At 41.1% G+C, this 13,305-nt stretch overlaps 1 protein-coding gene across 10 annotated transcripts in view; it reads left to right on the top strand.

Moving 5' to 3' along the window:
* The window catches only part of LOC126857443 (transcription factor Sox-2), a 264,526-nt gene that overhangs the window by 203,472 nt on the left and 47,749 nt on the right, over window positions 1–13,305 (top strand). The gene's annotated exons all lie outside the window — the stretch shown is intronic.

Here is a 13,305-nt window from a genome sequence, read left to right as displayed (position 1 = left end):
CTTATCGATAAAATCTCGATTGCTGTCACAAAATAATCGAATGAATTATGTAGAAGGAATATTCGAGTCTTTGAATTTCAAATTAATTATTCACAAACGCGGTAAGATGTTATATCGTGGCATTTCGCTACTTGAATTCGTATTACTGCGCGTTATTAATCTGAAAATGAGAGATAGAAATCGTAATATGATTCGAGTCCAAATGTCGTTAAAGAAATAATTATTGCTCGTATTTATATGGCAGTGAAACGATAATTTAATAATTCCTTTCTCCTGTCGTTCCTACTTGAAATGTATAAACCGCGCAATATTTACCTGAATAAATAGCCATTGACTTGAAGCGCTTATAATTAGTCAATCGCGGGAGTTAATTAATACGAGCTAACAGCCTTCGCAATTATTCGTACGAAATAATCACATTTAATATTTATTAGACGTCACGATCGTATTTCGGGAGATAATACGATATACATACAGCCGGTGTGAAGTTAGCATATTCAAAAATCGAAAGTTTTATAGAGAGTTCTATTTGCACCCCAAATAGTTCTATAGTTCCTGATAGGTTTTAGAAATAGTTCCGGCGAAAAACTTAAAAAAATTGCATTTTAAAAATATGAGGTGCCAACTTCCCGTGGCACCGCAAAATGCGAAAAATGCTATTTAAGTCGTATCTTATAATTCTCGAAGAGTTTTACAATTCCTGATAAGTTTTAGTAATAGTTCCGGCCTCTAAATATTTTTAAACAATTTTTGAATCTCAGAGCTGGCACCTCATTTTCCGCTAAAAGTGGCCAAAACTTTTTCATCTTGGTTTTACAGCTTCGGACGTTAATAATAATCGATAGAACTCTTTGGGGTGCAAACAGAACTCTCCTTAGAACGCCGAAATTCCGAAAAAAATTTTACCCTCTCGGGACTTAGAAATTTTCTAAGAGCTTATAACTAAAAGCTTATAATTAAAAGTTTTCTAAAAACTAGCATCACATCTTCTATAGAACTATGACGTGCTGGCTGGTTTTGATGACAGTTTCGTTTGCATTCCCAAGAGTTCTATCGATTATTATTAACGTCCGGAGCTGTGAAACCAAAGATGACAAAGTTCTGGCCACTTTTAGTTATAAGCTCTTAGAAAATTTCTAAGTCCCTAGGGGGTAAAACTTTTTCCGGAATTTCGGCGTTCTGAGGAGAATTCTCTTTGCACCCCAAAGAATTCTATTGATGAGTATTAACGTCCGAAGCTGTAAAACCAAAAATGAAAAAGTTCTGGCCACTTTTAGCGGAAAATGAGATGCCAGCTCTGAGATTCAAAAATTGTTTAAAAATATTTAGAGGCCGGAACTATTACTAAAACCTATCAGGAACTGTAGAACTCTTCGAGAACTATAAGATACGACGATTTAAATGGCATTTTTCGTACTTTACGGTGCCAGGGGAAGTTGGCACCTCATATTTTCAAAATGCAATTTTTTTAGGTTTTTCGCCGGAACTATTTCTAAAACCTATCAGGAATTATAGAACTATTTGGGGCAAATAGAACTCTCTATAAATCTTTCGATTTTTAAATATGCGGTGCTAACTTCACACCGGCATACATACGTACGCGATGGTTTCACATTTTAACCGTTCCACACTATACTTTACGTAAATAATAGCATAAATGATAATGTAAATAATAGCGTTAAACTATTACATGTAATTGTATCAATATAAATTGTAACCATTTGATGACCTTTAATGCGCTACTACGTGCGACGGTCTTATTGTCATTCGCGCGGCAATGTTTGAGCGGGAAGGACGCGAATCTCTATGCGATAAGTATGCGTAGTAAGATTATATTCCAAACAATTTTCTCCGAGAAAAATTTTACTCGATAGTTTCGAAACTTTTTTCAGCGTTTGCGATTGGTTTCAAGTATCGATCATCGAGTAAAATTTTCCTTGAAAAGGATGTTTTAGAACATAATTTTAAACATGTTAAACGATAATTCCGAATTCTTAAAGATTGTCAAACGTCGCGAGTAATTAATTTTCGAAATTACGATATCATAATTAGCCATTAACGTAGTATCAGGATAAAGTTATTATTTTTGTCCCATAAAAAGTATATGTATACTATTTGTTAACAACAGAGATAGCATGTGTATAAATTCCACCGCGCTATTTTCAAGTGTAACAGTGGTTTCCTCTTGTCGCGGTATAGAATAAAGTGCGATTGAATAATATTGGAGACACTATTAAAGTGTCAGGCGATTATCTGATTAGTGTGCGCGAATGATCGTAGTTAATGTTTTCGCGAGTGAGTGCCACGAAGCAGCAGCAAAGGAGAGGATAAACAAAAGATGAGAAGGAGAAACATCGAACAAGGTCAGTAAACCAGAATTTGCTCAATTCTTATAAAATTTTACAAAATTAATTGCTCGTTTATCTTCACGGTTAATAATTCAATTATTATTGTGTAATATATAACGCACATATAAAATATTCTAAATCTTATTTTTTTAGCATTTATTATTTTTTAAATTCGTGTACTGGATGATAAATTCGGATTAATAAGAATTTTTCTTTCTCTATTAATTAATTCGGAAAATAATTTAATATCAAGCTAATATTATTAACTTTTTACTTTTGCTCAAAACATTTTATTGTTATATGATTATAGTATTTTATGTTGATGAATTTGTAAAAATTTAATATTTTTAAACTCTGCAGTATCTTGGAGCAATTAATTATAACAATTAATTCATATATTATTGTTATATATGTTTTTTTTTTGTTTATGATTTACTACAAATGATTTTCGCAAGTAAAGATGCTAATATAACGTTAATTAAATTACTTTTCATTTTTAATATTAATTTCCTGCTAATTGATGTGATCAAAAAAAATTCTGGATTACAGCAATAAATTACGTACTTGGTTATATATTCGAAATGATCTCTCATAGTAGGGGTTGTCAGATTAATTGAGATAACAATCTTATGTTTACTTAATTCGTGATACGCACAGATTTCGAGAAGAAAATATTTCGTCTTCTACGATAGTAAAACGTAAATTAAATCGAAAAATCGACAATCACTGACGAGGATAATACACAATAATGTATTCGGATAGCGTGTAATATCTTTCGGAACGGATTATGAATGCCCGATATTATTTTTGAAAATGTCGCGCATTCCAGGGTGGGGCAGGCCCCGGGCATTAAATCATCTCGCTCGGCACAGCCACTGACGGCTAACCAGCAACGGTGGCCGCCAGTGGCTGTGGGTGTCGGTATCTGGTAGTTGCCCACCATCGTCGTAACCAACCTCGTAGATTCCGATGACACCCGGTTTATTGCGAGTGTACTCTCCAGCGCCGCTAATAAATTCCTTTCTGGCTGGCAATCTATTCGAACGCCGTTTTCATGCGCTTTTCAACCCCCATGTTGCCCCATTCGGATTTCCCTCTCGCATTCGCCGCGATTTATTTTCTGTGCATGTGTGTGAATCGCGCATTGCGTCACGGCTCTTACTTAATTTGTTGTCGTTGCCTCGCTGATACATCGGCGAATCTCGATTTTCTATCGAAATTGACAGGATAATCGTTTGAAGCGATGATAGAAATTACTCGTTTGATCGCATTTCTCGTAGTAGTTATGTCAGCTCGTGTGTGTGTGTGTGTGTGTGTGTGTGTGTGTGTGTATGCTATGATTTTTATATGGTCGTAAACTCAATCGAGAACCAACTAACGTATTCATGCAGAGCTGTTGAAGCGATGTTAAAAATGCAAAAATAATTCCCAACGATATAGACTGCGTTAAATTGCGGTGAATTGTGTATTTATATTGTCAAACTCGACAGCGGATGGGGTGATGTTTCGCGAAAAATAATCAAATCGGGTTTCATGACAAACGAATCATTTTATCGCGTGTGTACGAGCTAGAATTTTACAGTTTTAAACAAATATTACGATAAAAAAAGCCGGATTTTATATTAAATATTTACACAAATATTTTCGCCGAACGAGGAAATATACTGTCGTTTTCTGTCACCGGGCTCAAATATCGATCTGAATTTGCGAGCTTGATAGCAGCAAAGCGCACACATCCGGAATCGCGCGGGCCGGCAGCCCTAAACACCCTCGTTGCGATTCGTGCGGAAAGAACGAGTCGAGTATCGCGTCCGTCTGGGCCCTTATGGCGCGTTCTCTATGGGGGGTTCTCGCGCCCGAGAGACGGACCGATAAACCGAACGACCGTTCGTTCCACCAACGAGAGCAAACACTTCGGAGTCGGAGAAGGCACTCCCGGCCAAACATGTCCATAGAATCCACATGTATGCGTGTACAATCTGGAGAACTGGCAAAGTTTATCGGTGTGTGCGCGTGTGTATGTATACGATGAACGAGCGTATCGTCCTGGAAGAAACACGTGGCACGTCCATGGCCTCTCGTCCACTCCTGATGTACCCCTAATTAAGCTCGGTACACGTTTCGAGTGCTCTCTCTCACTCTCTTCGACTACTTCGTCCTCCGGGTGCGCGCCTATGCGGAACTTTCGTACCGTCTGGCACACGTGGGTGGCGATTACTCGAGTGCCCCCTTTAAGAGCGCGCTCGAGAGTTAGTAGTTGGGTCCGAATTAGCGCGAGGATCGATCACCCGCGGACACACAGACTACTTTTAATTACTAGAAAAAAATCGTTGTCCGATCAGGCAGTTTTTAATGTATGAAACAAATTAACGACGGATGAAGAACATCCGTTAACTTTTTAATGAGTTATATATTCATTATAGAATAAAAAAAAAAAATATAACAAAAATTGTTTAGAAAATTTATTCAAGAATAAATAATTATACATAAAAATTGGATTTTTTAAATTTATATGTATTTACCTGACCGGGTGAATAATATAGTATTTTTATAAATATATAATAATTAATTTGAGAGAGCGAGAGAGAGAGAGAAATATGATTTGATTCCGTGTGAAATTTTTTCACGATTCCACCTTGCTTGCGTGTGGTCGGGAATTCATTTTCGCCGGAATAGCGATGGTTTATAAGCACACCGCGCGCGACATTTTACAGGTGGATTGGCGCGAAAAGAATTCCGGCGTTATTTGGCACACGTGCCGGGGATTTGAATTTGTAATTCGACGCTTTTGTCGATCCCGTGGAAATTGAATGCGCCCGTTAATGGCACCCGAATTCGTACCGGTGGCACGTTTGAGGGGGTATAACGGCGCGCTGCGTACAATAAGGCGCGCGAATCGGATTCACGTTAATGCGCGTGTACATGTCGCCTCTCTTACCTGAAAAAGGAGTCCCGTTGCATCGAAATAACTCACGCACGGTCCAATGGGATCTTTCTTATACGCGGTTGTTCGACCATGAAAACAAAAATACTGCTAAATACGTAATTTATCCGTAATATATTTCTTTCTCTAAAATAGAAAATAAATAAAATGGATATGCTTTATAATATTAGCAAAAATGTGTATAAATATGTAGGCAATTATTTTGACGATAAAATTTCATTTATTTTCATTTGAAAAAATAGATATGAAAGCACGATGTGCTTGCACAGTAAAGGAATCAGCTGAATATTAAATTATAATAATTATCGAAATTTCTCATCTTTGATATATGCATTTCATGACTCCTACAAAATTTATCCGATAGTTGAAAACGTTGACTTGTCAATCCGCCATTCATTACGGTTTAGTTGCGAAAGGTGAAAGTTGAGCGGAAATTTATTTACGTCCCGATCGTTTCGTTCGAGTGATCTTATGCCATCGCGTGTACATTAATTGGTGACAACAACCCTCGTTGACATCCCGCGCTTAACCCGGCGCCCACGATGCGTGCGTGCTTGCGCGTTATGCATCGTCGTTTTGAGAATCAATGAGGCGAGCATCGTCGATGACGTCGATCTATCCTTTGCGTCTTCAATTTATATCATCTCCGACTAATTAAACGGCAACACTCGTCCCGCTCGCTCAGGCATTATATTATCGCGATGGTTTACGAGTGATATCTCCCCTCGATATTTAACTCTCTGATGTACTTGACGATATTTTATCTAAAAAATTCTACCTAAGTTTCCCATGCAAAGAACGATAATCTCCTATAATTCTCGTTAAAAGGAAAATCGTCGTAGAGAATTTACGCTAAATTAAATTCGCGAAAAATTGTACAACGCGACGGCGGGATGCATCTTGTTGTAACGCGGAGAGGACAAGTGTGTGCATCGGGCATGGCTTACCTTCGATTTATGACGGCGCATAATTAGCCAGGCCAAAAGTGAAACCTCTTTACGCCGTCTTGGTCGAGCGAATATTCTCGGCAAATTGAAACGACAGTTTCGAGAGCTACCGGTGGTATTTGAGAAAAAATTGACATCGTCCGCGCGTCGTATTGCGAGGTAAAGACAGCGCGAGTTCTCTCCTTTCGCTTCTCGCGATGGATTCATGAATAATTTATCGCGGTAGTAAACGTAGAGACAAGCTGTCGCAGCCTTCTAACTTTAATTCTCGAATTCGCGGCGTACCGTGTTGAACGTGTAATTTTGCGTCGCGGCGGAAACAAAATTTTTCAACGATATAATGCGCGGCCGATACCGTTGGATGGAGAGAGAGAGAAGAGGAGGAGGTTCGACGTGTGTGATTGATTTTTCAATTTCGACGAAATTTCACCGTGAATTTACCGACATGACGGACGTTTAATCGAGCGCGTTTCAACGAGTATCCGCAAAATAAACATCGTTCCGCGTCGATGATTATTTCGCGATGTGTCCCGTTATATCGGGTTAAAAGAAGATACAGGAGAATTAACAGCGGTGGCAACCGTTCTGGCTCGTCCTCTCCGATCGAGTCGGCATTTATGGTTTGTCTTACGTCACGTGGCTAATTACAGGGGCTTATCCGTAAATACTCCGCCCCCGCTCGGAAAGATCGGAGAATTCTCGATAAAACTCTTGGGCATATTTTGATCCGGCAATTATCGACAGTCTTTGTTTTTGCCGCGCAATTTGATGGGTTCGATCCGTGACGATCCCCTCTTTTACCTGACCTCTCGAAATAACTTACGTTTTCATTAAATGTGGCTTCGAGAAATTTTAATTCTCCTTTGCACGAACTCAATTATGTCTATAATTAATTGATTTGTCAGTGTCAGTCTTATTAACGCGTCTTTCCGCACTTCTATACGCGTTCTTATCTGTGCACCAGGAAAATGGTGACATTTAATAGGAGTGCGCGGAGTCACATAATGTCCCGGCAATTTGATATCATAAAGCTTCGTCGATATGGGGAGCTAATGGTTCGCCATTACGGAACGTCTAAGATTTCCTGTTCCTCGACACAGATGAATTTTTGGATTACATCGTGGCGGATGGCTTAATTTTCACGTCTCGTTGAGTAATGTTTAAGTTAAAGAGACGCGTTGCGAAGACGCGTACGCGTTTCTCTCCAAAATTAAAAGCTAAAATTACAAGTTTGGAGCGAATCGTTTGACACATTTGTCACTCGTAAATGACATTCTTTTCATATTTAACAGACTAATGTTATGTAAGAATGCAAAGAAATTTTTATGATTCGGTCAGCCTCTCGACTTTTAAGTCTGACACCTCTCTTGGTAGCCAAGTCTTGGTATCAAATCATTTTCATGACGAATTTTTTTTTTTTTTTTTGTACGGCATTCTTTCATCAAAGGATCGATTCCATCGATGACTCAGGGTGTTTCGCGTCGTCGAGATGTTAACTGGCCAGTCACGATGCACATGTTCAACCAGGAAAACGTGTGGCGTGTTTCCCGTGTGCAGTGCGCGTGTATTCGTATGGACGCACACATATAAAAGGGACGAGAAGCGTCGAGAGAGTGTCGCGCGCGAGGTTATTGACATTATTGACCAAATATTGGGCAGCCTCGTGAGGAACGGTCGGTTTCCTTTTATCGTTATTGCCGGATCGCGACTGTTGTGGCGGTCGCGACAATTATCGTCGTTTGCTCAAACAGAAAATTTACACAAAAGTATATCGTACGAAAATATGGACAAAAATTTCTCCACAATTCACACATCGAGAGAACGCGCGACTTTATATATCGCTCATCTTAGCGATCGTCAAATATTGGAACTTTCAATCGTGCCGATGAAAAATTACGTCAGATTGATACGTTAATTGCGTATTAATTAGCACGAAGCGCGCGCTTAAAAGTCGAGAGAAGGCATTAAAGCGCCGAAGGGAGAGACGGTCAATGAAGATTCCCGAAGAGGCACGTCCGTCGTCCCACGCGTTCAGTGTGTCATACCGGAGACACGGTGGGTGCACCCGAGACCCCGGTGTCACGGAGGGTAGAGGGGTTGGGGGGGAGGGGGGAAGGTGTCGTCGGTCACCGTATCAGAATCCATGAAACGCCGACACCGTCGTCGGGGTGTCGCGTGTACGTAACGCACCCCGCGGGTACACGCACGTGCACAATCGCTTCGCGGAACCGCGCGTTAACCTTACGGGAGAGATGGCTCTTTTCTTACCCGGTAGAAAATATTCAAATATACGGTGTTACAACTGAGAAAAAAATAAATAAAATATACGAAAGAGCGCGAAATAAAAAATTGTACGGAAAAGAGCGAAATAAAAAAAAGAAGAAAAAAAAAAATATATATATATATATATAAAATTTCTTTTTTCTCTTTTTTTTAATTATTTATTTTTATATTTAGAGTTGGGTACGCTGATGTAAGTGCGACTAACGCAAACGCGCGCTTTCCTCTGCTCGCTCTAGGTATCCGTTGTGTAATTGGAACTCATCGTGTTTTAGCAGGAAACGGAATAGGCGTATGCGGTTACATTGGTTTCCGAGCTGCACCTAGCTCGGGAGGTGTGTACAGCTACGTCCTGCGTCGACAGCTCGCAATCGTAGCGTGATATCGTACTTTTGACTGACTATGCGAGCATTGGCGATGATGAAAATAACTTTGCTTATTCCCTTTAAATCTTTATAGATGACTCTTAACAGGAGATTATACTGCTTGTCATACTCCTTTTCGTAAAAGAAAAAAAGAAATGCAATAAAATACATCCTTTTCATAAAAAGTATTCTGTATCTATGTAAAAAATTTAGTAGTAGATTAACAGAACAGCGACACATTGTCGAAAAATCATTGCCGCCTACGTATTGTCACTCTCTCGCTCTCTTTCACTCTATTTTACTCTCAGACGCGCGAAAAATCTCGCGACGAGTATCTTTCGCTTCGAAGAGAGGAAGCAACGCATTCGGAAACTTAAGACATTAATGGCGAGCAAGTGCTCTTCGTTCTTACGAGAATATAAGCGTAAGCGTATCGGAGAAGGACCCGCCGTTGCAAAATCTTATACATGATTTTCCTTCCCTTCCCCCGGTGGGGGAAATTTTAATGCGGAAAATCTCGACGGCGAGACGGAATAAACTGGAGCGTGCATAACTCGGTTGCCTTTGCCACCCGACTGCTGCTTTCTGCCGCTATAAATTCATAAACTACAAGTTCGCGGCGAGGTCCCTTCGTCCTCAGAGCGCTGTTCCATCGCCACCCACCCACCCACCCACACACACACATACACACACACACACACACACACACACACACACACACACACCACACACCCATACATACACGTCGCCTTACCTTACCCCGAAGGAAAGGAAAGAGGAGAAGGGGAAGAGGGGGAAGGAGCGAAACTGTTGGAAAGTTTTCCCGGTTACCTTCGGGCGGCGGCGCCTCCGCCCACGCGTCTACCCAAGAACCGCCGACGGCGGGCGAGAGAAACTCGAGTCGGTGCCTCGATAAATTTACGAGTAGTTAGTTACAGCAAGAAACTCCCTTCACGATGAGGGGACGGGGAAGGGGAGAGGGGAGGGCGCGGTGGTTTTGACACACGGACACACGCGGGAGCGCAAGGACCGTCGTCGAGCGCCTCGGATATTAAATTCGCGTGGGAGAATCGCGGGGGAGAAAATCGGCTTTCCGATCGGGGAGAGAGACTCCGAGAGCTCTCCCCGGAGTATGTATGTATGTATGTATGTATGTTGTAGGTAAGGTGCTACTTGGAACTCTCTCTCTACTGCCGATTGTCACCGAGTTGCGCGGCGGTTTGTTTTCTAACGAGCTTCCGCGGCCCGCGATCGATCGCACCAAGTTTCGCGAACAATTACCGCCGCGGTTGGGTCTGGTCCGGGATGGAGAGAACTTTATATATGTATATACGCGTCTTATGTTTCATTTCTACGTCGCGCACCAGTCGCGCCGATTCTTTTACGCCTCCTTATTTGTAACTTTAGTCGCTTCTTCGTAAATTCTTGAACAAATTTAAATTTTTCGCACATATACCTTATTTATGTACGCATCCTTTTTTTATACAATCATTAAATTAAATTGTTGTTGCTAATCTCTGATTGATGTATAAACACTCATATACATTGTTTCTTGTCAAAAATCTCGCTGATAAAAATAAAAATTTTCTATTTAAAGTTTTCGCGAAATAACGGTCCGTATTTGTTCTTATGTACTATTTATTCGCCAAGTCGACGTGCCTTGTATCGAACGAGCGTATTTCGCGCTTCAACGAGCGTGCCTTCTTGTCAAACGATTCGTCGTGTGTCGGCGGCAACATCCTGGCATCTCGTCCTGTTACAGTTTTTCGATCGATTTGAGCCGAGCACCGCCGATGACGGTATCACGTCCGATGATAATTCGATACGCACTCTGGAGAGAAGTCGTGTATTCTCCTCCCCGTGCGAGTAGCAGATAGCGGGAGTAGTAGGTGAATAAATATCCGAGCTATCAGTATTCCCTCTTCGTTCGAAATTACGCGAGGAAGGATGATGCGCGTGAGATGAAAGTTAACGCGTGACACGTGGCGCGACAAATTAATTATGCAACCGCGTGCGCGTGATCCTTGTCGTCGCGCGCTTACGCGGAAGAACGCCCGGATTCGAAGAAACGTAAGACGCACGATCGTTTGTCGCACGCGTCCATATCTAAAATAGATAAAGAAGAAAAGCCAACTTGGTTGTATAACTTTGCCGGTTATGTTAATTATCGCTGCTTAGATGGCGGATCGCGACCTGTCATCAATATTGAAAAATACTGTGTAAACTAAATGCATCATATATCAATTTCGATCTATCAACTATCTGATTATACTACGAAGAAATTCTAAAGTCAACTCGCAGTAAACTCGTATAGAAGAGAAACAATTAAAATTTTATACATTCTACAAAAATTATATATATTAATATAATATTTTTATATTATTTATATATGAAAATCTTTAAAGGTTTTATGTATTCTTCACTATTGTTCGCTCTGTCAAAAAAAAAAAAAAAAAATTGCAAGGAACTGCGAGAATTATTGACTCGGACAATGATCCCGAGTTCTCTTTCGGCTCCTTTTTTTTTTCTTTTCTTTTGCTTTGTCGCCTCTCCTCTCTTCCGTTTTTTTCCTTCTCTTTTTCTCTCTCTCTCTCTCTTTTTCTCGACGCATATATTCTTTCGTTTTCTGCAACGAGTCTTAAACCGCGCGTGTAATTAGCGTGCCCTGGTGCAAGGCACACGCGGCACACGTGTGGCGCGTTTCTGCCGCGTCTCACCTTATGCAACCATCAGTCATGTCGGCGCACACCGAAAGTCTCGACGATATCCGAGAGAGATACGTGTTATTAACACTTTCTTAATCGCCAGTTTTTGCACATACGCAATGTTAGCGACTAATGTGTACAGAAGAGTGTATCATAAATCTCGCGCGCTTTCTCCCGCGCGAGAGAAAAGAGGAGACAAATCGAGGCTCCTTTCCAGTTTTTAAATTATTTTTATCGCCATGTTATGTATATTTTTCTCTCGACGTTGACCTACCTCGATACTTTTTTTTATTTTTTTATTTTTTGCAACAACGTCGAAGCGAATTTCTCTCTACAACGCTATGTTGTTTGCGATATTTTTAATGGCCGCTCGCGAAGTCCATATCCCCGAAATCTGTTCGCGGTTGCCAGACCGTTTTGCGCCCCGTCGAACGCAAACGTGGGTCGACGTGGCCGCGGCTACCGGATTTCACCCCTGGCTACACACTCTTTTCGAGATCACGATATTTCTCTTCCCCCCGCTTCCCTACCCTCCCTTCGTCTTGCCTCTCGAGAGTGGTCCTGGACCGCCATTCGATCCGGCCCACGATAGTCCGGGAGAAGGCGCAACTCAGCCGGAATATCTCCGCGTTCGGAAGAGACGAGCGAGCAAAGCAAAAAAGAAAGGGAAAAAAAAAAAATGAAAAAGAAAAGCGAAGAGGACGAAACAGAAAAAAGAGAGAGTGAGGAAAAAACGCGTATATAGTGACACGAATTCTTCTCCCGTTTCTGGCAGATACGTGACAGCTTGGAGCAAAAATAGCGACGATCCAAGAAACAATATTATAATATTATAAATATATTAATAATATTGATTTGCAGATTTTGAAAAAAAAATAAAGAAACTGAATTTTGTTTTAAAATTAAAGAGCAATTAAAGTTATTTAGATTTAATTCTCACAACTTTTCATTAACTTCTCTTGTTCTTAAAAAGTGAGACCACTCTCTGTCGCACTAGATCCTTCAATTGTTAATATTACCGTACATTACGAATCCTCGTAATTTTATTACGACGTTTATTGGAATTGGCAATATATATTCATCTTTCCTTTTGTCTTCTTTAACTACTCTTATCATCCGTCACAAAACATTGTTCGGATTTCGTATTCGTATTCGTGGGCGAATATATATGAAAATCGATTATGGAGTATGCTAGCTCGAGGATTCTCTCCCTCGCTCCTCGCATTCCACTCATGGAAAGAAAGAATGAGAGAGAGAGAGAGAGAGAGAGAGAATGGCGAGAGGGGGAGAGGAAAGACGGACCTTCCGGAAGACGTCGGTGGTCGCGCGCAGAGGGGTTGCTTATATAGCCTAGATTTGATTTAAATCTCAGATTATTGTGCCAGACACGCGGCTCCGGACCAGAGACTGGCATACCATGATTTCCATACAGGAAGCTCTGTAACGAGAAACCACCATTCTCTCTCTCTCTCTCTCTTTCTGTCTTTCGCTTTTGTCCTCTTCTCTCCTTCGCGTCGTTCTTTCTCTCCTCGCCCTTCTCTCCCCGCTTCGAAATGAGCCTGACGCTCCTCGAGCTCTCGGTTGATACTGGTGTATGATTACCGATCTCTCGTCGTTACCTAGTATAGAGCTGCTGGTATCGGGGCCACCTCTAGGAGAAGCATATTACGTCTAGCTTGTGGAGAACCATCTTCAAGCAAGACGATTAGCCAATCA

This window comes from Cataglyphis hispanica, chromosome 21, assembly GCF_021464435.1.
Source record: "Cataglyphis hispanica isolate Lineage 1 chromosome 21, ULB_Chis1_1.0, whole genome shotgun sequence".
NCBI classification, from domain to species: Eukaryota; Metazoa; Arthropoda; class Insecta; order Hymenoptera; family Formicidae; genus Cataglyphis; species Cataglyphis hispanica.
This window is presented reverse-complemented; position numbering and strand designations above follow the sequence as displayed.